This window comes from Phyllobates terribilis, unplaced genomic scaffold, assembly GCF_046119375.1.
Source record: "Phyllobates terribilis strain yellow unplaced genomic scaffold, ASM4611937v1 Scaffold_12__6_contigs__length_324123572, whole genome shotgun sequence".
NCBI classification, from domain to species: domain Eukaryota; kingdom Metazoa; phylum Chordata; class Amphibia; order Anura; family Dendrobatidae; genus Phyllobates; species Phyllobates terribilis.
In genome coordinates, this window is record NW_027362772.1 from 283,367,505 (window position 1) to 283,393,869 (window position 26,365).

The following is a 26,365-nucleotide window of genomic DNA, read 5'->3' on the forward strand; positions in this document are numbered from 1 at the left end:
TTTTTCTTTACTTCTGAAAAATCCCAACCCCAACACAAGCCCAACCCTAACCCTAACCCTAATACAACCCCATCGCTAACCCAACCCTAGCCCAACCCTAACCCTAGCTCAACCCTAACTTAGCCCAACCCTAACCTTAGCCCAGCCCTAACCCTAGCCCAACTCTAACCCTAGCCCAACCTTAACACTAGCCCAACCTTAACCCTACCCAATACTAACCCAACCCTAGCCCTAGCCCAACCCTAACCCTAGCTCAACCCTAACCCTAGCCCAAACCTAACTCTAACCCAACCTTAACCCTAGCCCAACCCTAACCCATCCTTAACCCTAGTTCCACCCTAACCCTAGCTCAACCCTAACCCTAGCACCACCGTAACAGTAACCCTAGCACAACCCTAAGCCTAGAGTTTATTTTTTACGCCATTCCTCGTGCGGTATAAGTGATTAGATGACTTTATTCTTCAGGTCGGTGCAATTACAGCGATGCTAGATTCATATCGGGTTTTTATAATTGACAGCTGTCACACACACTAGAAAAAATTTTTTTATTGCAAAGACTAGTTTTTCCTTCACCATATTTTGAGAGCTATAATTTTTTCATATTTTGGCCGACAGAGTCGTGTGACAGCTTGTTTTTTGCGGGACAAGTTAATGTTTTATTGGTACCATTTTCGGGCATGTAACATTTTTGATCGCTTTCTATTCCGATTTTTGGGATGCCGAGTAAACAAAAACCAACAATTCAGGAACTATTTTTTTTTTTAGGCTGTTCTGCGTGTGGTAAAATTGATAAGGCAGCTTTATTCTTCGGATCAGTACGTTTACAGCGGTACCACAATTATATTGTTTTTTTATGTTTTGGCGCTTTTACACAATAAAAACAATTTTATAGAAAAAAGAATTGTTTTTGCATCGCTTTATTCTGAGAGCTATAACTTTTGTATTTTTCGGCCGTTGGAGCTGTATGGCGGCTTGTTTTTTGTCAAGATGACGTTTTCAGCGGTACTATCTTTATCTACATTCGTCTTTTTTATTTAATTTTTTGTTTGGTGGTATGATGATAAAGCATCATTTTTTGTTCTGGTTTTTTTTTTTTTTTTTTACCGTGTTCACTAAAGGGGTTAACTAGTGAAACAGTTTTATAGGTAAGGTCATTCTGGACGCGGCGATACCAAATATGTGTACTTTTATTGGTTTATTTTATTTTTTTCATAAGATTATGTATTTTTTGGTACAATATATTTTTATTTTTTTATTTTTATTTTTTTCATTTTTATTTAATATTTTCAATTTTTTTTTTGTTTCACTTTCTGACACTTTTTGATCTTTTACACTATGTCCCACTATGGGACTTTCACTTTTTAGATTCTGATCGGCTGTATAGCATAGAGTGCAGCACCATCCCTGTGCTATGCAGCCTGTTAGTGCTGCACAGGGAGAAGTTACTTTGGTCACGCACTGAGCATGACCAAAGTAACTTTCTGCCTCCTGGTGACCCGGATGTTGTCATGATGACATCGGGTCACCATGACAACATCCGGGACCGGACTCAGACGCCGCTGACACCTGGCGGCGATCGCCCAGCACTACTTGTGGGCGGGCGAAATCGCCAAGGCATGCTAATACGTATCAGGCCCATAAGGCCCAGGGCGCAGATATGTATTAGTACGCCATGGACCGGAAAGGGGTTAATATATTGCAGTCATCATATTGTATAGCACTGTGTACTTACAATTGCTCATTTTGCCTTTCTACCCACTAATTATTCTCCAATTTTCCATTAGGCCTATGACATCAAGTGATTAAAAACAGACTAGCTGAATTCTTCTAAGCTCTATGTAGAAACAAAGAGTCTCTTTTCCTGGCATGAGTCATCATTAGAACTATAATTATACATAATTGCAAAGTCCTTTTAAAGCACTCTTATCAAAATTGTTATCCTCTTAATATATTGTAAGCATCATATTATATAGCACTGTGTACTTACAATTGCTCATTTTCTTCTTCTACCCTTTAATTCTTCTCTTTCCCATTAGGTCTATGACATCATGTGATTAAAAACAGACTAGCTGAATCCTTCTCAGCTCTATGTAGAAACAGGAAGTCTCTTTTACTTTCATAAGTCATCATTAAAACTACAATTCTACATAATTGCAAAGTCCTTGGCAGGGGGAGTAGGGAGCAGTTGGGTCAGGAGTTGAAGAGGGGAATGATAAATGCAGAGAAAAGAGACTTCCTGTTTCTACATAAAGCAGAGAAAAGAGAAGAATTAACTGGGTAGAAAGGCTAAATGAGCAATTGTAAGTACACAGTGCTATATAATATGATGACTGCAATATATTAAGAAGAGAAAAACTTTGATGAGAGCGCTTCTTTAAGCAACAGAGCCTGATAATTCTGCACCTTCTAGAGCAGGGGTCTCAAACTCAGCAGGGCATAGGGGCCGCACACGGAAAAACATTTAATTTGGGGGGCCGCATTATTTGCATGACAAAGTGACATTTTTAGTGATACCATTTTATTTTCTATACAACTTTTGAACTGGTCCTCATCTTGCAGACATGGTCTCCCCACCAGGTCCCCCATATTGCAGACATGGTCTGCTCTCCAGGTCCCCCATATTGCAGTCATGGTCTCCCCTCCAGGTCCCCCATATTGCAGTCATGGTCTCCCCTCCAGGTCCCCCATATTGCAGACTTGGTCTCCCATCCAGGTCCCCCATATTCCAGACATAGTCTCCCATCCAGGTCCCCCATATTGCAGACATGGTCTCTCATCCAGGTCCCCCATATTGCAGATATGGTCTACCATCCAGGTCCCCCATATTGCAGACATGGTCTCCCATCCAGGTCCCCCATATTGCAGACATGGACTCCCATCCAGGTCCCCCATATTACAGACATGGTCTCCCATCCACGTCCCCCATATTGCAGACATAGTCTCTCATCCAGGTCCCCCATATTGCAGACATGGTCTACCATCCAGGTCCCCCATATTGCAGACATGGTCTCCCATCCAGGTCCCCCATATTGCAGACATGGTCTCCCATCCAGGTTCCCCATATTGCAGACATGGTCTCCCATCCATGTCCCCCATATTGCCGACATGGACTCCCATCCAGGTCCCCCATATTGCAGACATGGTCCCCATCCAGGTCCCCCATATTGTAGACATGGTCCCCTATCCAGGTCCCCCATATTGCAGACATGGTCCCCCATCCAGGTCCCCCATATTGCAGACATGGTCCCCCATCCAGGTCCCCCATATTGCAGACATAGTCCCCCATATTGCAGACATGGCAACCCATCCAGGTCCCCCATATTGCAGACATGGTCCCCTATCCAGGTCCCCCATATTGCAGACATGGTCCCCCATATTGCAGATGACGCGCCCCCTGGGCCAGTGTTGTTTGGGGGGTACCCGGAGCCGGATCAGATGGGGGTTGTAGTCTCCGAGTGGCGGTGACCCGGTCCGTGCCCAGGGTGTCAAGCTCAGTGTGTGGCAGTCCTTATGATGTTACTAGATGTTCTTTTGTGTCGACTACGCCACCCGTTGATTTGCGGTCAAAAGGCCGCCGCTGCAGCAGGGTCCACTGAGGCTGATGATGTGAGTGCAGCTTAGGTAGTATAACCCCCAACGGGAGGGGTATAGCCTCAGGGGGTCAGTTGCAGAGGATGGGGGTTGTGGTGGTGCAGCGGGGATGGAAATGAGACTCAGAGTCGGGCTGTGCAGTTCAGGGTTTGTTTACTTACTGCAGTTGTTCTGGTCACTCCGGCCTTAAGTGACCACCCGAGCCGTGCTGCGTCCACCAGGTCCCGGACTCGGCCAACCCCCAGGTGATTCTGGAGCGTGGTCCTGAGCTCCTTTTCTGTCCTGTCCTCTTCTCTGGCCTTCCCCACCAGGGATCCACCTATGTCCGGCTCCCTCGGGCCTCTTGGTGGTAAACCCTTGTCTCTGGGTTCCCTGACCCTATTCCTGGTCTGCCTTCCGGGTGGATTTAGTGGGTGATCGTGGCAGATCAGTCCTGCCCACGATCTCCGGTTCCTGGCTAAGGTGTGCTGTAGCCTCTGCCAGCTTGGGATCCGGTACCCTGTTGCCAACTCTTCACCCTCTGGTCTAATTTGGGCTCTTGGAGTTCCTTCTTTCTCCCCCTCTGGGTCTTTCTTTCTCCTCTCTCTCTCTCTTGGCCTTGGAGCTGCTCTTCTCCTCTGCTCTCTTCCTCTGCTCTGCTCTGACAAAAGACTGACAGACTGACCCTGATCTAAGATGGTGCCCACCTTATATACTCCCTCTATGTGTGAGCTCAGGTGACCAGCACCCAATGAGCTCCTAGCACTACCCAGACTGCTCCCCCTATCTGCCCCTACACTACTGGGATGTTCCACCCCCCTCCCACTCCAGCCAGGAACAGACACTGTCGTACCTGCACATTTCTCTAGTGGGAGTACCATCGGTCTGTTCCCCGGAAATGGGATGTGTGTAGTGCATGCAGCCTACTGAGCTCAGTTCCACACTCCATCCTTACCCGGGAGTGGAATACCACACCTCTGGCTTGAGGTGTAATACCCCTGTAGCAGCCGAATCCTCAGGGTGCTACATTCCCCCCTGGTAAATCACAGCACGTCCTCGGGCTGTAAAATATAAACATCCAAAACATACAATTTTTTTTCATAAACATAAACATAGAAAACATCATATAGATATATCAGCAATAAACTTTTCATATAAATAACATTCTTGTTTCTGGTTCCTCCGGTCACGGTGCAACTTGTGACCGGGTAAAGTGCGACAGTCTCTCTTGGAATAAAACAGTTCCCTATAAAACCGGTAGGGGGCGCTTTAGGAAGCGCAACTATATACAAGGGGATATGGCCGCTCTCAGTCCTCGGCCAGGTATTAGGAAAGGAATGACCGCTCTCAGTCCTCGGTCAGTGGTAATAGGGACACACGGGATTAACAGTTCACTCTTGTCCCAACGGGGACATATTTTAAGCAGCAACAGTTCTTGGTACCCCGACGGGCAACTTTATACAGTCTCTCTCTACCGTACTCAACGACGGCGTCCTCCTGCTCTTTCTTGTTGGTCAGTTTCAGTTTCAGACCCGTCCGGGTCCTCTTGCTCCTCCTCACACCGCAGCTCCTCCTCCGTCAGGCGATGCACATGGAGGGCGTAGGGTCCTTTGGCACACTTGTGCCGGGTGAAGGTGACCTCGTCCCCTAAATACAGGTCACGACCTCTGTGTCCCTCCGGTAGGTGGGACTCAACGTCTCTCCTGGTCACGAAGACGTCGCCTGGGGTGCGGTGATCCCTGATGAAACCCCACCCATGCTGCAGATTGAACTTTATCACAGTCCCGATGGTACGGGGACCATGCGCTGCACGGGGGTTTCTCCTGGTCCGGCTCTTCTGCTCCGCGCTCCTTATTTGGGCTTGTTGTTCCCGGACCCGCCTCTCTCTCCGCTCCCTCTCAAAGACCTCGAGCTGCTGGCGGCAGCACTCTGCACGCTCCGCTGCGGCTGCCCGAGTCTCCTGAGTGAACCCCATGAGGTCTTCTCCGGTGGGATCCCACTCAAACTGGGTCTCTTCTAGCGGGGGCGAGATCCTCTTCATGGGCTTTGGAGCCGGGATCAGGGGTTCGCACATGGCCCTTGCTTTTTGCAGCTCCAGCTGGATGTATTCCTGGGGCCATACGAAGGGCTGCCCATCCGGGCACGTATGCTGGGCGAACAGGTCCTCACCCAGGTGCGGTACTTTAGGTGTTATGGGCGCCGTGGTGGTAGCGGCGCCCGGGTTAACCAGCCTTGCGACCAGGCCTGGGGCACCTTGAAAGTAAAGGGCACCGTAAGAACGGCGGCGCCCTGTGTTACTTGGCCCTGCGACCAGGCCGGGGGCTCCGCGGAGGTAGGGGGCGCTGTTGGTATTGCGTCGCCCGGGGGTACTAGGCCTTGCGACCAGGCCGATGGTACTTCCTGCTTGGCCACGCTCGGGGTCGAGGCGTGTGACGTCACAGGGGTCGCGGCTTCCGTTTGAGGCCTAGTCTGCGGCGGTGACGTTGCAGCGACGGGCACGGCAGGGGGTACTTCGGGCTCTGCGACGGGGAGCTGGGGCAGGCACGCGGTTTCCCGGCACGGGGTAGTGACGTCCCCTTTACCTGCCTCCATTCGTTCGGCTCCCTTCTCGGCGCCGTCTCCGGCCTTCAGTCCTCCTGCGCCATCCTCAGAGGCGGTCTGTCTCCTCGTCTCGGGTGGCGTGCTCCGCTGACGAGTCTCGGTCTGCTGGGCCATCTCTCGGCTCCACTCCGCCAACGTCTCTCGTTGCACCCGGGCCATCCTCCGTGCGAGGCCCTCCAGCGCGGTCTGTGCACACTCCCGGTCTCGGGGGAGCTGTGTTAGGATCTCCAGCAGGCCTTCTGGAGTGGCGACCTGCAACAGGCTCCTGACCACTGGGTCGGTGCTGCCTGACTCTCCCTCCAGACGTCTTGTCTCCGGGTGCGCTCTCTCCAGACTGCTCCAGGCTGCACCCATCTTTGTTCTCTTCTTCTGTCTCCGCCCACATCGAGGGTGGTCCCGGGGCAACTTCAGTTCCAGGGGCAGTTCTCTCACGCTGATGGACACTTCCAGCATCACAGTCTCTGTTGGTGGGCGCGGTTTCCGCTTTTGGCGCCATTCTTCGACCTGGCCCACGATGGGAGGTGGCCTCTTGCCACCCTCTGGCACGCCCATAATGGCGTCCGCTCTTCCAAGGCGGGAAATCTTTGGAAATGGCGGGAATCGTCTCCCAGTGGCGGGAAACTCCATGGATGGCGGGAAAAAGCTGCAAATGGCGGACAACCGGCGGGAAACGACCTGTGATGGGGCCCGATGGCGGGGACCCTCCGGAACCGGCGGGAGACTTCTTTTTGAGGTAACGGTGAACTTTTCTTCAGGCACGCAGTACCCGGTTGTTGCGGGCACGTTATCCTGCCGACTACGCCAAAGTTGACGCGCCCCCTGGGCCAGTGTTGTTTGGGGGGTACCCGGAGCCGGATCAGATGGGGGTTGTAGTCTCCGAGTGGCGGTGACCCGGTCCGTGCCCAGGGTGTCAAGCTCAGTGTGTGGCAGTCCTTATGATGTTACTAGATGTTCTTTTGTGTCGACTACGCCACCCGTTGATTTGCGGTCAAAAGGCCGCCGCTGCAGCAGGGTCCACTGAGGCTGATGATGTGAGTGCAGCTTAGGTAGTATAACCCCCAACGGGAGGGGTATAGCCTCAGGGGGTCAGTTGCAGAGGATGGGGGTTGTGGTGGTGCAGCGGGGATGGAAATGAGACTCAGAGTCGGGCTGTGCAGTTCAGGGTTTGTTTACTTACTGCAGTTGTTCTGGTCACTCCGGCCTTAAGTGACCACCCGAGCCGTGCTGCGTCCACCAGGTCCCGGACTCGGCCAACCCCCAGGTGATTCTGGAGCGTGGTCTTGAGCTCCCTTTCTGTCCTGTCCTCTTCTCTGGCCTTCCCCACCAGGGATCCACCTATGTCCAGCTCCCTCGGGCCTCTTGGTGGTAAACCCTTGTCTCTGGGTTCCCTGACCCTATTCCTGGTCTGCCTTCCGGGTGGATTTAGTGGGTGATCGTGGCAGATCAGTCCTGCCCACGATCTCCGGTTCCTGGCTAAGGTGTGCTGTAGCCTCTGCCAGCTTGGGATCCGGTACCCTGTTGCCAACTCTTCACCCTCTGGTCTAATTTGGGCTCTTGGAGTTCCTTCTTTCTCCCCCTCTGGGTCTTTCTTTCTCCTCTCTCTCTCTCTTGGCCTTGGAGCTGCTCTTCTCCTCTGCTCTCTTCCTCTGCTCTGCTCTGACAAAAGACTGACAGACTGACCCTGATCTAAGATGGTGCCCACCTTATATACTCCCTCTATGTGTGAGCTCAGGTGACCAGCACCCAATGAGATCCTAGCACTACCCAGACTGCTCCCCCTATCTGCCCCTACACTACTGGGATGTTCCACCCCCCTTCCACTCCAGCCAGGAACAGACACTGTCGTACCTGCACATTTCTCTAGTGGGAGTACCATCCGTCTGTTCCCCGGAAATGGGATGTGTGTAGTGCATGCAGCCTACTGAGCTCAGTTCCACACTCCATCCTTACCCGGGAGTGGAATACCACACCTCTGGCTTGAGGTGTAATACCCCTGTAGCAGCCGAATCCTCAGGGTGCTACACAGACATGGTCCCCCATCCTGGTCCTAATCTTGCAGACATGTCCCCCATCCAGGTCCCCATGTTGCAGACATGTCCCTCATCCAGGTCCCCCCCCATAGTGCGCACAGGGCAGCCCCCCCATACTGCGCACAGGGCCGCGTCGCCCCATGCTGCGCACAGGGTGCCCGTCCCCCAATACTGCGCACAGGGTCCCCGTCCCCCCATATTGCGCACAGGGTCCCTGCCCCCCCCATACTGCGCTCTGGGTCCCCGTCCCCCCCGATACTGCGCTCAGGGCGCCCCCCCCCATGCTGCACTCAGGGTCCCCGTCGCCCCCCCATACTGTGCTCAGGGTCCCCGTCCCCCCCATACTGCGCTCAGGGTTCCCATCGCTCCCCCATACTGCGCTCAGGGTCCCCGTCGCACCCCCATACTGCGCTCAGGGTCCCCGTCGCCCCCCCATACTGCGCTCAGGGTCCCTGTCTCCCCCCATACTGTGCTCAGGGTCCCCATCTCCCCCCATACTGCGCTCAGGGTCCCCGTCTCCCCCCATACTGTGCTCAGCATCCCCATCCCCCCATACTGCGCTCATGGTCCCTGTCCCCCCATACTGCGCTCAGGGTCTCCGTCCCCCCATACAGCGCTCAGGGTCCCCGTCCCCCCATACTGCGCTCAGGGTCCCCGTCCCCCCATACTGCGCTCAGGGTCCCCGTCCCCCCATACTGCGCTCAGGGTCCCCATCCCCCCATACTGCGCACAGTGCCCCCCCCATACTGAGCACAGGTCCTCCTGAAGGAAGGAGGAGAAGGAGTAAGAGGAGGAGTGCTTCTTTAAATAAGGAGCTTGGAGCCACAGAGAAGAGGATGCACTGCAGATCCAGACATATGTGCTTGATTTCTGTTTCACAGTATCCTGCAGCACGTCAGTGCCTTCTTTTCCAGAGCGGTGTAGCCTTCCAGGATCGGGGTCACATAGAGGACTATGTCTAGAGGTCGGGTAATGTCCCTCTGACGTGCGTCGAGCATCACACCAGACTTGCTGTCCATATCAGCCGCAGACTGAATCTCTTTCTGTCTCTTTCTTATTGTTATGCTGGCGTCCTCTGCAAAAAAAAAAAAACCCTTTATACACTAATTGCTCTGCAACTCCGCAGGGCGTTCAGAGAGCTGTGATAAGGATGGCTGGACGCAGCCTGCATGATCCTGCCAGGAAATTATTTCATCTGCTCGTTTGAGAGGAGAGCAATAAAACTATACAAAATTGCACCGCCGCCATCGCCACTCAGGAGTTGAGTTACCGTAGGTCAATATGGTGTAACTGGAGGTTGGGAATGGTTATGGGCGGCATTAACTCTGTAAATACCGCATTTTGGCAGAATCTGAGACATTGTTTTACTGACAATGATTTGTGCCATTGGTAGAAAATAATTGTCCTGACCCTGATATTAATCAATCAATATGGGGCTCATGTTAATAATTCAATTATTTTTATAGGTTACTTGTGAAATTATACATATCTCTAATCATAAACCATGAAAAGATGACATCTCATTTTTTTATATAATGGAAGCCGTCCCAAAGTTCCGAAAGTCCGACTTTCACACGACTTTCATACGACAGATGTAAAAGACGGAAAAAAAAAAACCCAAACCTTAATACCTCACCGCTCACCTCTCTGGCCGCCACATTACTCACTAACCATTGTCTGCTCCTCTTCTTTCTGCTGTTGTGCGCCGCATCTCCGGCTTCTTCACTATAGACCAGGTAGCATTAAGGTCTCGAAGATCGCTGCGTATCGAAAGGTCGCTAAGTCATAATGTCAAGATGTGCGCTGCGATCTCCGAGGTGAGTATTATTGTTGGATTTTTACCTTTTGCCGGCTCTGTAACTGTTCCAACTCACATACAAATTCAGTTTAAGAATAAACCCTACAGAACCTGTCTGTAGGAAAGGGAGCTAGAAGAAGGTGGAAACCAATTAAAATAGTTTGCAAAGAAAGTATTGCAGCTATAAAGAGCATAATAATAACAATAATAATAATAGTGATGATGATGATAATAATAATATTATTTTTGTATAGTATTATGATGAAGTATTTGTTGATTAAATGAATATCAGGAGTATTTTTCATAGGAGATGTAGGAAGGGATGCAGCTGCAGTATCACACTGTGCACGATGTGAAGGGCAAATAACAGTGGAGAAACTACTGTAATTAGTAGTGATGAGCGAACGTGCTCGCCACTGCTCGGTACTCGCCCGAGCATCACGGTGCTCAATGAGCTCGACAAGCTCGACGAGTATTTCAGGGTTGCTCAGGTGGGAACTGGGGTCCCCTCCCTGCATGTTTGGCGCTCTTTAGAGAGCCAATGAACATGCAGGGATTGCCTGCCACTCACTATAATGCCGTAGCCATGTTGGTTGTGGCATTACAGTGATTGGCTGGCCGCACAGGGTCATCAGGTCTATATAAGACCGGGCTCCGCCATGCTCGTCACAGTCACTCCGGAATCAGGCAGAGTAGGGAGAAGTGCTGCTGAGCTAGGGAGAGATTTGCTTGTTTAGAGATAGTGTAGGTATTCCACAACATATATCTATATCCATCTGAACTAACAGTCCTTCTGAGGACTAATCCAGCTGCATATAATCAGTGCTAGGCAGGCAGGCAGTGTATGTGGCAGACTGCAGTACATGATACAGCACACGAAGGTCCATTGAACGTCATGTCTGCAGCTGCTGTAATAATTAAAGATATTTCCAGACATAGCTCCAGATATCAGGGGCCAGGGCAATTTTTTTTATCTTAATCCTGGTTATTTGCTTAAAAAAGAATCCAGAGTACACCATTTTTCTGCTCCATTTGCTTGTTAGCACTGAAGAATAAAGCCAGATCTGTTCCATATTTCAGCGATAAAAATCCAGAAATTTGAACTGAACTCGCGAAATATTGGCCTCCTTTTCCATTCCGTTGCAGTGTGTCAGTCAAGCTATCCACACTAGGTGTCTGTGAAGAATAGTATTAGTAAGTTACAGGCCTGCTATTTAAAACCATGTTTCTCTCTCAGACATATCACCTATAAGAGTGTTCCAAAATCATACATTTCTTCAATTTTCATTTCATTGCAGTGTGTCGGTCAAGCTATTGACACTAGGTCTCTGTGTAGAATAATATTAGTAAATTACAGGCCTGCTATTTAAAATTGTGTTTCTCTGTCAGACATATCACATATAACTGAGTTCCAAAATCAGCCATTTCTCGTGAACGTGGAAAATATTGTCCTCCATTTAAAATGGGCAAGGTGCGTGGCAAGGGATGGGGAAGTAGACTTGATGGCGATGGTGCATGCAGAGGCCAATGTCGAGGACGTGGCCGTGGGCAAGCTGAAATTGTGCTACAACAAACACCCACATCTTGTCACTCGACCTTCCTGTCCCAATTACTAGGGGACCGCAGCACACCACTATTGAACCCAGAGCAGTGTCAATAGGCTGATGGTTGGATAGCGGATAATGCTTCCAGGCACTTTGCATCCACCACCACCCTTTCTATCACACAGTCAAGTCTCAGTAGCTGTGAGTCTGGACCGCATATTCCTCACCCAGATCCTCCTTCCTTCCACAATGCCGAGTACCCAGAGACAACTGATCCCTCACTTGGACACTCAGAAGAGCTGTTTACTTTTCCATTTATAGATTCGGGCTTCTCGCCCGGCCAGCTTCAAGTGAGTCAAGAGGAGAACGCGTGTAGCGATGCCCGAATATGTGAGCAGCCACGGTCACACTAAGGTGACGTTGGGAAAGTGCAATTACTGTTGCAAGAGGTGGATGATGATGATGATGAGACACAATTGCCAGAAAGTAAGGAGGAGGACGAGGGTGCGGACGTGGAAAACGAGGTGATGGATGATATAGTAACTGACCCAACCTGACAGGGGGACATACAGAGCGAGGACAGCAGCACACAGGGGAAGGGAGGCGTAGCACCACAACAGGCAGGAAGAAGCAGTGTGGTGGCCGCAGACAGAAGGCGGGAAAGCAGGAAAGCATTCCTCGTAACACCAACACAACGGAAGTTGCCAGTACAACTGTTAGGTCTTCCCGAGTTTGGTTGTTTTTTAAAGACTCTGTAGATAACCCCAAAAAGCCATTTGCACCACCTGCCAGGCCAGCATCAGCAGGGGTGGCAAAACAACCAGCCTGCCCACCACGAGCATGATCAGGCACATGGCAGCAAAGCACCCGACTAACTGGGCCGAACCCCAGGGTCCAGGAACAGTGTCTGCAGGTGGCACCATTGCTTCTTCCGCTGTTGTGCATGCACGCCAATCCCCTGTCCATGGTGCATGTGAAAATGCCTCCCTCCCTGCAAGTGACGTTGCACACTCTCAACTAGCACCATCAGCAAGCACGTCCTTGTCCCAGCACAGCATTCAGTTGTCCCTACCCCAGTCCTTGGAACGCAAGCTTAACATAAACTCAAATACAGTGGGGTTTTTTTTGGGAGGTCTAACTCTATTCCCATGCACCTCTGTCTTCACACCCAGACATGGGTATACTCTTCCTCATTTTGTCTATTTGCTCTTGTCCTCCTCCTTCTCCTCATCCTCCACATCCTCCTCCTTATCACCACCATATCTACCATATCACCATATCTATGTCTCTTGCAAGGGATATTGGAGTTCCTCCAAATTTTGTGGCAGCCATTGCATTCACTGCATAGGCAAACAGTATGGGAGACCCACTTCCTAATAATGGGAACATTGTTTTCAGGAGGCCTTCCAATCTCTACGTCTCTTGCAAGGGACATTGGAGTGCCCTCAAATTTTTGGCAGCCGTTGCATTCACTGCATAGGCAAACAGTATGGGAGACCCACTCCTTTTTAATGGAAACATGTCATACTCGTTACTGTAACCCATATTTTGGTGCGCATGCGCCGGTATTTTATTGGGGCCAAACATTTAGATAAAAAAGGGGTTGTCCAAGTAGTAGACAACCCCTTTAAGGAGCAGGAAAATGTAAAATAAGAAGCACTTAAATCTCGATTACATACAGTAAGAACAGCCTTAGTGGACTTTTAGGTGGCCAAAATCATAAAGTCACTAGATAGACACCCATGTGTTGGGGCTGGCATACCCATGACCATAAGACAAGAGGGAGCATATATCTGGTTAAGGACATATCTCCCATCCTAGTTTAATACTTTAAAACCTAATGGGTTAAATGTAGATTTTAAAACTGCATACAATCATCTAAAATATATGCCATTCTTCCTGCTCAGTGGGGTTTCTTTCTTGATTGGACATGGTGTGAAGAATTTTTTTGTAATTTCTATTTTTGTTTTTTTGCAGATCAATTGAAATGGTGGATGTTGAATCTGGAACATTCCTCACCCCGCTGTGCATTCTTTGTTCTATTTAAATCAATACAATTTGGATGTTAATAAATATAATGCACATAATCTCTCTTCTCCTTTTATTATTTGAAACTTATGCAGTGTGACATCATTTTTGTAAAGCCTAAATAAATGGGGTTATAACTAGCCGGTTGCTAGACAGATGGATTGGCCGACAATTCCATAATCTGACTAGGATGGGAGATATGTCCTTAACCAGATATATGCTCAAAAAATGAGTCAAACTTTGCTGTATAGGTATCTCCAGGTTCTAAAAAAGTACTCTATTTTTAAAGTCTATGTTGTGTGAAGGGAGAAGGTTGAGTAAGGAGCTGAGAAAGGCACAGACAGACAGATGATGATGCTACTTTCTAGTAATGGTTTATCATAGCCCAGTGCAGGATACACAGCTACACTGCTCAGTAATGCCGTATAATGTCCTCCATGCTGCAACTCTTGATCATGTACTACATATGTGTTACGCTCGCGCCCGGACTGACTGGCGTGAGCGTGATTAGTGATCCCACTGTACCATGAACGGAGGAGTGCCTAGAGGGGCGTAACTAAGTATCTACCCGATCGACCGAGGTCGCACGGCGGCTAACGACTCCGTGAACCAAGGAGGAACCGAGCAGAGGGACCAGGTGCTACCCCATGTCAGACCCCAGTCACAGCTGTTGACCCACACCGGGGAATGCAGGAACGGGCAGGTTAGGCTGGCACACAGACAGGTGGGTATTGGCAGGCACGTCTGGAGTGCAGACAGGAGGATACTGGCAAGCACGGCTGGTATGCAGTCAGGAGGGAACTGGCAAGCACGGCTGGTAGGCAGACAGGGGGGTACTGGCAAACACGGCCTGAGTGCAGACAGGGAGGCACTAGCACGTTGGAGCGCAGGCTGGATAGGGTCCGTACAGACTGGGATTCAGGAACAGAGCCGCAGATGCAGTAGACAAGCAGAGCAGAGAGGAACCGCTGGAGCGGTGGGCAAGGCAGAGCAGGAGGAACCGCCGGAGCGGTGAGCAAGGCAGAGCAGGGCGAGACCGCCGGAGCGCTGGACAAAGCAGAGCAGAGAGGAACCGCCAGAGCGGTGAGCAAGGCAGAGAAGAGAGGAACCGCCGGAGCGGTGAGCAAGGCAGAGAAGAGAGGAACCGCCAGAGCGGTGAGCAAGGCAGAGCAGAGTGAAACCGCCAGAGTGGTGAACAAGGCAGAGCAGAGAGGAACCGCCGGAGTGGTGATCAAGGCAGAGCAGGGCGAAACCGCCGGAGCGGTGGGCAAGGCAGACCAGGAAGGAACCGTCAGAGCGGTGAGCAAGGCAGAGCAGAGCGAAACCGCCGGAGTGGCGAACAAGGCAGAGCAGAGAGGAACCGCCGGAGCGGTGATCAAGGCAGAGCAGGGTGAAACCGCAGGAGCGGTGGACAAGGCAGAGCAAAGAGGAACCGTCGGAGCGTTGAGCAAGGCAGAGCAGGAAGGAAGCACCGGAGCGGTGAGCAAGGCAGAGCAGAGCGAAACCGCCGGAGCGGTGAACATGGCAGAGCAGAGAGGACAGGGCTCTGTTCACACTGAACAGACTGGAAGGGACAAGCAGAACCAGATACACACAAGGTACTTGCAATGAAGTAGCGAGTGGACACTAAACTCACATCAGAAGTACAGAGACAACGAGAAGGAGTTAGGTGCAGGTTCAGAGACTGCAGGAAAAGGGAAGGTACGGACACAGAGACAAACAGGCTAGGAGAGTGTTCAGACAGGAACTGAAACTGCAACAAGATACAGGAGCGAGTCTGGGTATACGGCCCCCAGAATGGTGGACAAACAGGCTAGGAGAGTGTTCAGACAGGAACTGACACTGCAACGAGACACAGGAGCAAGTCTGGGTATACGGCCCCCAGAGAGGCGGAAACAGGCTAGAAGACAGAGATAACAGGTCTGGGAATACAGCCCCCAGAGTGGCGTAAACAGACTAGAAGTCACAGGTAACAGGTCTGGGAATGCAGCCCCCAGAGAGGCGGAAACAGACTAGAAGTCACAAGTAACAGGTCTGGGAATGCAGCCCCCAGAGAGGCGGAAACAGACTAGAAGTCACAGGTAACAGGACAGGACCTGGCAATACAGTTGCAAAGACAAACTGAGTGAAGGTGTAGCTCAGGCACCTCCTATTGGGTGGAGGGGGTTTAAATATCCAGTGACTCACAGCAATAGGCTGGAGATGCATTAGGGGTGCGCCTACAGCAGCTATAAGAATCAGGAAGTAACCGGGCCGCCACCCTAAGAAGTCAGTCAATGGACATGCACACAGCATGAAACGGAGCAGGAATAGCAGACTGGACAGACAGGTAAGATTGCGGTCTTGCATAGTGGGAGGTTGTGCACTATGCAAGCACGCCGCCAGGGATGTTACAGTACCCCCCCCTTATACCCCCTCTTCTTCAAGCCTGCAAGGGTCATCTGTAGAGAATTTGGACGCCAATTCTTCTCTTCAAGAGGATTACCTCTTCAGTCCATTAGAGGAAACAAAACTGGTTTCATCATCTTCGTGACTAGGATGCTTCCTCCCATCGAGCCATCCTCAGCAACAGATGAAGTGGGTGAAGTACCAGGAACAGCACAAAGAAAAGTCTCTCTCCATTTGCTATCAGGTAGCACCCTGGTGGATTCAGGAGACAACTGGAGGTCCTCCGCCTAGTTGGAAGGGTGCAGAGATTCCAGGGTAACCACCGCCTTGACGTTCACTTTGCCAAGCTTACTGGATGAAGTGGACGGCGTACCAGGGACCGGGTGTAGGAAAGTCTCTCTTCGTTTATCAGGTAGCACCCCGGGAAATTCAGGAGACAGCTGGAGGTCCTCCGCCTGGTTGGAGGGATGCCGAGACTCGGGGGTAATCACTGCTTCGGAGTACATTTTGCCAAGCTTACTGGATGAAGTGGGCGAAGTACCATGTACAGGGTGTAGGAAAGTCTCTCTCTATTGTTATCAGGTAGCACCCCGGAGGATACAGGAGACAACTGGAGGTCCTCCGCCTGGTTGGAGGGGTGCAGAGACTCGGGGGTAAACACCGCCTTGATGGACGTAGGACCAGATTTATTAGAGACGGAGGGTCCTTGCTTTAGGACCATCTTCAGACTGGTTTCAGAGATGATTTGTCTGTAAGGCAGGACGGCACCTGAAGACAGATCATTGGTACAATCGTCGAGACTGTGTCGGGACAACGCCTCTGCTTCTCTTCCTTCGGAGACTTCAGCGCACAATGAGTCAGCGACTAGCAGATCTGGTGAAGAAGAAGAAGAAGAAGAAACTGCTGACTGTCCTGAAGATGTGGGGACTGGACACCCCTTGTACCTTAGCAGTCCCCCAGGATACACCATGCAGGATCTCCAGACCTGAGCGGGCACTAGATCTCTCGGCTCTGGACGACCTGTGGGTAAGCCAGTCAGCAACTGGAATGTGAACTTCTTCATATGTAATGCTCCAATCTGGAGCTTAATTTGTACAGACATATTTTGACTGTTTCTGAGTAGGGCTTCTGGAGTTGTCGGACGGGAATCAGACACCGACTCTTCAAGGCTTTAAGCCCGAAACTTCCGGTTAATCCAAGGCCTTCACTTGCCACGGAGACAGTCATGGTCATCTGTGGAGAGGAAACACTAACGCCAAGGGCAGCCTCTCCTACAGGCCTAATGTCTTGGGATTTTCCAGCCTTCGCTGGACAAACACCGTCAGGGGGTCCCAAACCACCGCAGCAGGACTGCAATCTGATTTTGTGACTGAGTTCTTGCTTCTGCTTTGCCTGACGAACATAGTCATCCTTCATGGATTCAGTGCAGAAAGCAGCCTCTACAGGCTGGGGAACAGGAGGTCTTTGGGAGGACAGAACCTGGCGTGACGGTTTACCTTAACGCCTTGCACGTCTAGACTGCCTCTTGAGGTTGGGAAGAGAAGTATTCTGTGGAGCATAGTCATCCTGTGTGGATTCTTGGTGAGCAGCAGTCTCTTCGGGCTGGAGGACTGGTAGGCTACCTACACACATTAACCATTGGGGCTGCTCCGAGATATTGGGAAGGGAAGCTTTAGCAGAGGCTTCAGGATTAGGATCATAGAAGACCTTTAGAAAGGCCACCAGGAAGGCCTGCAGGTCAAAGATGATAGGATCCCATGCTTCCCATATGGGGGTGATCCATTTCAAGGCATCACCCGCTAGGTAGGACATCATAAATGCCACTTTAACCCAATCAGTAGGAAAATAGTGAGCATAGAACTTGAAATGCAGCATGCATTGCTCCACAAATGCACGGCTTCGTTTTGTATCCCAATAGTACCGTGGTGGATCCGCAGGAACGAGTGGTGATAGATCCATTTGGGCTGGTGCATAATTCGCCTGGGCCATAGCTTGAGAAAAAAAATTTTCTTGGTTCATGAATTCGCCAGACAAGGATTCAAAATGTCTCTGAGAGCGAAAGGCCATGGGGCTCAACGGGAACCATGACCTGAGCAAACTGTTACGCTCGCGCCCGGACTGACTGGCGTGAGCGTGATTAGTGATCCCACTGTACCATGAACCGAGGAGTGCCTGGAGGGGCGTAACTCAGTATCTACCCGATCCGACCAAGGTCGCACGGCGGCTAACGACTCCGTGAACCGAGGAGGAACCGATCAGAGGGACCAGGTGCTACTCCAAGTCAGACCCCGATCACAGCTGTTGACCCACACCGGGGAATGCAGGAATGGGCAGTTTAGGCTGGCACGCAGACAGGTGGGTATTGGCAGGCACGGCTGGAGTGCAGACAGGAGGATACTGGCAAGCACGGCTGGTATGCAGACAGGGGGATACAGGCAAACACGGCTGGAGTGTAGACAGGGAGGCACTAGCAAGTTGGAGCGCAGGCTGGATAGGGTCCAGTACAGACTGGGATTCAGGAACAGAACCACAGATGCGGTAGACAAGCAGAGCAGAGAGGAACCGCTGGAGCGGTGGGCAAGGCAGAGCAGAGAGATACCGCCGGAGCGGTGAGCAAGGCAGAGCAGGGCGAAACCACCTGAGCGGTGGACAAGGCAGAGCAGAGAGGAACCACCGGAGCGGTGAGCAAGGCAGAGCAGAGAGGAACCGCCGGAGCGGTGAGCAAGGCAGAGCAGAGAGGAACTGCCGGAGCGGTGAGCAAGGCAGAGCAGAGCGGAACCGCCGGAGCGGTGAGCAAGGCAGAGCAGAGAGAAACCGCTGGAGCGGTGAGCAAAGCAGAGCAGGAAGGAACCGCCGGAGCGGTGAGCAAGGCAGAGCAGGGTGAAACCGCCGGAGCGGTGAACAAGGCAGAGCAGAGAGGAACCGCCGGAGTGGTGATCAAGGCAGAGCAGGGCGAAACCACTGGAGCGGTGGACAAGGCAGAGCAGAGAGGAACCGCCGGAGCGGTGAGCAAGGAAGAACAGGAAGGAAGCGCCAGAGCGGTGAGCAAGGCAGAGCAGAGCGAAACCGCCATAGCGGTGAACAAGGCAGAGCAGAGAGGACAGGGCTCTGTTCACACTGAACCGACTGGAAGGGACAAGCAGAACCAGATGCACACAAGGTACTTGCAATTAAGTAGCGAGTGGACACTAAACTCACAACAGAAGTGCAGAGACAACGAGAAGGAGTTAGGTGCAGGTTCAGAGACTGCAGGAAAAGGGAAGGTACGGACACAGAGACAAACAGGCTAGGAGAGTGTACAGACAGGAACTGACACTGCAACAAGATACAGGAGCGAGTCTGGGTATACGGCCCCCAGAGTTGCGGACAAACAGGCTAGGAGAGTGTTCAGACAGGAACTGACACTGCAACGAGATACAGGAGCAAGTCTGGGTATACGGCCCCCAGAGAAGCGGAAACAGGCTAGAAGACAGAGATAACAGGTCTGGGAATACAGCCCCCAGAGAGGCGTAAACAGACTAGAAGTCACAGGTAACAGGTCTGGGAATGCAGCCCCCAGAGAGGCGGAAACAGACTAGAAGTCACAGGTAACAGGTCTGGGAATGCAGCCTCCAGAGAGGCGGAAACAGACTAGAAGTCAGAGGTAACAGGACAGGACCTGGCAATACAGTTGCAATGACAAATTGAGTGAAGGTGTTGCTCAGGCACCTTCTACTGGGTGGAGGGGGTTTAAATATCCAGTGACTCACAGCAATAGGCTGGAGGCGCATTAGGGGTGCGCCCACAGCAGCTATAAGAATCAGGAAGTAACCGGGCCGCCGCCCTAAGAAGTAAGTCAAGGGACATGCACACAGCATGAACTGGAGCAGGAATAGCCGACTGGACAGACAGCTAAGATTGCGGTCTTGCATAGTGGGAGATGGTGCACTATGCAAGCACGCTGCCAGGCATGTTACAATATGGAGAGGAAAAGGAGAAATAGGAAAGGGGGTAAAAAAGAAGGAAGCTACCGAGAAAAAGATATAGATGCTGCTGTTTTCTAGGAAGTGTTTACTATCATCTCAGTGCTGGATTCACAGCTACACTGTGCAATACTGCTGTATAATATCCTCCATGCTACAACTCTTGATCATGTACTTCATATGGAGAGCGAAGGGAGAAATGGGAAAAGAGGTAAAAAAGAAGGAAGCTATTGAGAGAAATAGAGAAGCTGCTGTTTTCTAGGAAGTGTTTTCTCTCATCTCAGTGCTGGATTCGCAGCTACACTGCTTAGTACTGCTGCATAATGTCCTCCATGCTGCAACTTCTGATCATGTGCTACATATGGAGAGCAAAGGGAGAAATGGGAAAAGAGGTAAAAAAGAAAGAAGCTACTGAGAGAAATTGAGATGTTGCTGTTTTCTAGGAAGTGTTTTCTCTTATCTTAGTGCTGGATTCACAGCTACACTGCTCAGTACGGCTGTATAATGTCCTCCATGCTACAACTCACAAACAAGTGCTACATATGGAGAGCAAAGGAAGAAATGGGAAAGGAGTTAAAAAAGAAGGAAGCTACCAAGAGGGATAGAGATGTTGCTGTTTTCTATGAAGTGTTTTCTCTCAGTGCTGTATTTACAGCTACACTGCTCAGTACTGCTTTATAATGTCCTCCATGCTGCAACTCCTGATCATGTGCTACATATGGAGAGCAAAGAGAGAAATTGGAAAGGAGTTAAAAAAGAAGGGAGCTACCAAGGGAGCTAGAGATGCTGCTGTTTTCTAGGAAGTGTTTTATCTCATCTTTGTGCTGGATTCACAGCTACACTGCTCACTACTGCCGTATACTGTCCCCCATACTGCTTCTGCTGACAAGAGAGCAGAGGAGAAATATGGCAATAAATGCAAGATACAAATCATGTAATAGCCAGAGATAGTGTTATTCTTCATGTACAGACATGACATCTTATTCTGAAAAGATACCAAAATGACAAGTACACTTTAATTATGGAATAATAAGGCAATTGATGATTTATTCATAGCATGTCTTGCATACAGTACAGTAAAATCTTGAAATAAACATATATATTGCAAATTTATGCCACGCCGTACTATTTCAACATCTAAACAAGGATGTCATACTTTATTAAATAGCGATGATATAGAATAAAAATTAATAGTGATCTTCCTACGGATATAGGAAGGGCATATTTCATATTCTAAGTGAAGCTCCGGACGTGTCTCACTCTATTAAGTGCAGTATATTCATTCTGGCAGCAGATGTCACTTTGGGTAATGCCTGTGATGAAAACGTTCCCGACGCTGATAAACAAGTGTCATTTACAGATGTAAAATGCGTGTGCAAGTAATTGAGGGTGAGAATCACAAAGAAAGGGGCTGGTCATGTGATAATATTCTATAAGTATAGAAGCAGAAGTTAAAGGAGTTTTCCAACCCTAATTTTTATTTTTAAAATTAGTGTCCAGTCTGTCACAATTTTTAAAAAATCTCCCTCAATACCTTTTTTTTTGATGTGTTTAGATGATTTTTCCTTACCTTTTTGTAATCAATGTTGCTGAACCACCCAACCTCTTGTAGCCGCAGTTTCAAGTCCTTGTATCTTACACAGTGTTGGATCCAAGCCCTGATTCTCTTTGAGTAAGAGCATGTACACACTTTTGTCGTGTTTTTTTCTGCGCAGTTTTGTCACAAAACCTGAAGGATTTCCCTGTACTAGCAAAAAAGAATGAGATAACTGAAGCCTCATTCATAAGCTGCTTTTTCTTTCTTTGCAGAATTGCAGCAGGTTTAATTTTTCTTAGCTTTTTTTAGCATTTTTGGTGCAGATTTCACCCATACTGAGTGAGGAAAATGTGCAAAAAAAAAGCATGTAAAAAAGCGTCATAAATACGGCAAAAATTTGCTTATTTTGTGCTGCGTTTTTTCCTGCCAAGAGATGCAGAAAAGTGAGAAATAAATTGCAACCAAATTGCATGTAAAAAATGCGACAAAAACATGGCAAAAATGATACAGAAATTTCTGCTGCAAATCCTGAACTTGTGCTGATACACTTTATCTGCATGTCGACGTCCCGGGATATGGAGAGGCATCAGAGCACAATTAGACACATTCGGTTTGCAATAAATAAGTTCGAAGTAATCAAATTTCTTTGCCAATTTAATTTAAATTTTAGCAGATTGTCTCATCTCTAGCTAAAATGGTGCAAATATCAGTCTGATATGTCCAGTAACTGCCCAAATTCTTGTGCTCTATAACTTGCCATTCACTCTTTTTGAGAGAAAGGTTCATTTTCATCAGCATTCTGCCAGCACTATAAGTGCAAGAACTGCCCTTAACTGAAAGCTCACTTCTGTGCAATGTCTGTATACTGACTTCCTGTACAAGAAAATAGCCCCACCAACACACACACTTCCTGTGATCCATCTCAATGTCTCTGCTGCTAGAGATGGATTACACTTGACAACAGGCAGCAAACAGAAAGATATTTACAAATTTGACACCTACCTAGTGGCTGACACTTTAGGGTGATTTTCTGGCGGTAAGACAATGTAAATGATTTTGGATGTAAGTAAAATGAACATTTAATCCTAAAGCAATGAGATATTATAGATGCTGAATTGTAAAATACTCAGAATTATGGGAAAGTCATAAAAAACGTGCAAAGGGTTAGAAAGTCTTCAAGAAAGAAGGTCAGAACAGGGTTTTAACACTATATCTGCTGCTACTCACACCTGGCAGATTGGTCATAGAATATTTTTTGCTAAAGGAAATCTGTTACATACGTGTGAATAGTGTTATTTCTGCGGCATGATGGATGGATCAATCATACAGAATACATGGAGCAGTGACAGGCATTTCTGCAAAAAATCTGCTGTGCACAAATATATATCCTAATTGGTTCCGTTTTCTTCTTTAATTCTGTTATGTCACAGATTATCATACTTTCTGGATAATCAAATTGTGGGTCAAAAAAAAAGTATCATTATAGAATATAAAATGGAAATGACGTATCAAATGACGTAAAGTAGTTTTGAAACAAACAAAATGACACATAATTTTTCCTCGCTAGAAAAGTCTTTTTTTAGGCCTGCTCCACGAACGATGACTCTATTGGAGGCTCTCTTCTAGTATCATTATCCCCAGACACACAACATGTGTAGGATACGTAACCTGCTCTTAGAAGCAATCACCACTGAGTTTCAGAGTTTCAGCTTCTGATGAGTGGCAAGCCTAGCCTGGCATGTCAGAGTGAGGCTTATCGCTCTCCACAAGGATTAACGTTCCCCCTTAGACCCCAGTCTTAAGCCTCTCACGTAGCCAAATCAGATCTCATACTTTGCACTGCCGAGAGGCAATACCCCTAAACACATGTCTGCAAATTGAGATTCTGGTTTGGCTTTTATCCTAAATCATATTTCAAGGCTCATTAAAGGATTGATATTGACTTTTGGGATCGCTGCTTCCAATAGGTGGCACTAGAGTTCAAGTCCTCTTCCTCTCTGAAGAGGCAATTTGCATATTTAATTTCCCAGAAGAACATGCATGTCTTCTAAGTCTCCTCACTCTGACATGCCAGGCCTGGCTTGTTACTTTCCACAAGGAGAAACATTACCCCATCAGATCCCAGTTGATAAGTACAACGACATGATTTTGAAATTACCTTCTTTTGAGAGTCAAACAAGATTTTTCTGTATCACCTAATGAAGGAGACAAATTCTGAAATGCGTTGTGCTTGTACATATCAATAAACTACTTTGTACTCAATCAATCGAGCAAGTGTGTCCGTACAGCACCCGGTATTGCTTAACATCTACAGTCCTCCTGGAAAGACAAAGCTCAACCCACTGGTGTCTGACAGCAGCACCAAGGAAGTGGATCATATCGAAAACTACTGGCTGGGCTTGTACCATTATCAGGAAGGAAATGTTGGCTGCCGCTGTCCAAAATTTCTCAAGCGAGTCAAGTCAGTTGTGCACCCATCAGAAGTACACAATGTTAGTGTATCACTGCAACCTGCAATCCCTGCCTCATCTCCAGATGCTGCTCTATGTGCATGGGCGAATAAGTGAGACCATGCACCTCTAGCTGGAATGTGGTCGGAAGTATGCATATCGCTTACGGTCGTCACATGACTGCTACGTCTTGCCACCGGAACAGAGAATCCTTCCAGTGCGCGCCGCACATGATGTGTGGATTCACATGTCTGCAGTCACATAAAGACCTGGAAAACCTCTTTAAGCTCCTGCAGGTAACATTGGCTCATAATACTGTGAGTGCTCTGTGCGGCATATTCCTATGAGAATACGCTGCTAAGAGCTGACAAGGAGAAACTTATCTCCAGCAGGAGGAAGTGAAGCAGGGACATGTTAAGCAATTGTGCTATGATCTGTGGGATCATATTTTTGTCTAACTCAAAAAATTGACATGCCTGGGGCCTAGTAGATGGAATACCTGACCATAAATGTCTGGAGGCTCCGGAGAAAGATAGAAGATTGAAGACAGAAGATAGAAGTCAGAGGAGCCGATAGGAGTACCGCCGGTGGAGTACCGCCGGGGGAGTGTATGCTCCAGTAATGAGGGGGGGGGGGAAGTGTAGGGCAGGCAAGACAGGTTCTGGTAGTGGGTGACTCTATTATTAGGGGGACAGACAGGGCAATCTGTCACAAAGACCGGGATCGCCGAACTGTGTGCTGCCTCCCTGGCGCTCGAGTCCGGCACATCGCGGATCGGGTTGACAGGTTACTGGGTGGGGCTGGCGAAGACCCAGCGGTCATGGTCCACATCGGCACCAATGACAAAGTGAGTGGTAGATGGAGGGACCTTAAAAATGATTTCAGGGACCTAGGTAGGAAGCTTAGGGCAAGGACCTCCAAGGTAGTTTTCTCAGAAATACTACCAATCCCGCAAGCCACACAGGAGCGCCAACGGGAAGTTAGGGAGGTGAATAAGTGGCTAAAGAGTTGGTGCAAGGCAGAAGGGTTTGGGTTCATGGAGAACTGGGCCGACTTCGCGGTCGGCTACAGGCTCTACCGTAGGGAAGGGCTGCACCTCAATGGGGAGGGTGCAGCGGTGCTGGGGAAGAAGATGGCTAATAGGTTGGAGGAGTTTTTAAACTAGAGACGGGGGGGGGAAACCAAGGAAATAGGTGGGATGTGAGGCAAGCAAGGGGGAAGGGGAGAAGTGAATATAATGAGGGTGGAGAGGGGGGTGGGGATAGTACAGTTAGATCGTTAGAGAAGAATAGGATGCTAAATAACCCCAAAGTTTTATCTTGCATGCTGACCAACGCAAGAAGCCTGACCAATAAGGCGGATGAGCTGCGGGCGCTTATATCGGAGGAGAGGTATGACATCGTAGGTATAACAGAGACTTGGCTAGACGATAGCTACGACTGGGCGGTAAATTTATTAGATTATAGTTTATTTAGAAGGGACCGGAAACAGGGGAAAGGCGGAGGAGTCTGCTTATATGTAAAGTCATGTCTAAAACCCAGACTAAGGGAAGATATAGGAGAGGGAGAAGAGGGGGTCGAGTCCGTGTGCGTAGAGATAGAGGGGGCAAAAAATAATAATAAAATATTACTGGGGGTCTGCTATAAGCCACCAAATATAACAGAGGAGAATGAGAATCTGCTATTAGGACAAATAGACAAAGTAGCAAAACATAATGAAGTGATTGTAATGGGGGATTTCAACTACCCGGATATTGACTGGGAAACAGAAACCTGTAGATCTCAGAAAGGAAAAAGGTTCTTGACAAATATTAAGGATAATTATCTCTCCCAACTAGTGCAGGAACCAACGAGAGGGAAGGCCGTGTTGGACTTAATATTGACTAATAGGCCTGATAGAATAACTGAGGTACAGATAGGGGGGCACCTAGGTAATAGCGATCATAATATTATCGACTTCAAAATGCCCTTCAGTAGGTGATAGAAAACCTTCAGCTTATTGACTGGGACAAAGTACTTAATCAATGGAATACGAATAGTAAATGGGAAACCTTCAAAAGAATTCTGAATACTCAGTGCGGGAGGTATATATCGTATGGGAATAAAAGGGCCAGAAATAAGAGGAAACCAATATGGTTGAACAAGAACGTAAAAGGGGCGTTAAATAGCAAAAAAGAGGCATTCAAGAGATTAAAACAGGAAAACAGTAAGGAGGCACTAATGTGTTACAAGGAAAAAACGAGAACCTGTAAAAAACAAATAAAAATAGCGAAGGAGGAAACAGAGAGACGTATTGCTAGGGAAAGTAGATCAAATCCCAAACTGTTCTTTACGTATATAAATAGAAAAAGGATTAAATCGGATAATATTGGACCTATAAAAAGTGAGGAAGGCAAAATCATAGAGAAAGATGAGGATAAAGCTAATCTATTAAATAATTTTTTTTCGACAACTTTCA